Raw genomic sequence first — 351 nt, 5'->3', positions numbered from 1 at the left:
TGGCTCAGAGTTGTAACAGCTGTCTTTCTGGGGCAAACTCGGCCAAGTTTTTCAAGGATGCTTTTTGAATTGACCCGGTCTGAAGTGAGAGAACTTCCTCCAAAACTTCGAAGTTGGAGTGTTCAGAAAGAAGTTATGCCTCAATAGCTCTTATGACAGTGCATACCAAGGATTGGCAAATTAGGAATCATTTCTCCATGATCTCATGTATGCCCCTGTAATGCTGCAAATGCTCAAGCCCTATTGAAAGATATGTGAAGTAAAGGGGAAAATGCAGTTTGTTAACCTGATCATGGGCATTTTGTGAAGGGAGAAAATGTGACTTTTCGTTGCAGTTCTGATACTTAGCGC

Source organism: Tigriopus californicus, chromosome 5 (assembly GCF_007210705.1).
Source record: "Tigriopus californicus strain San Diego chromosome 5, Tcal_SD_v2.1, whole genome shotgun sequence".
NCBI classification, from domain to species: Eukaryota; Metazoa; Arthropoda; class Copepoda; order Harpacticoida; family Harpacticidae; genus Tigriopus; species Tigriopus californicus.
Note: the sequence above shows the minus strand (reverse complement) of the source record.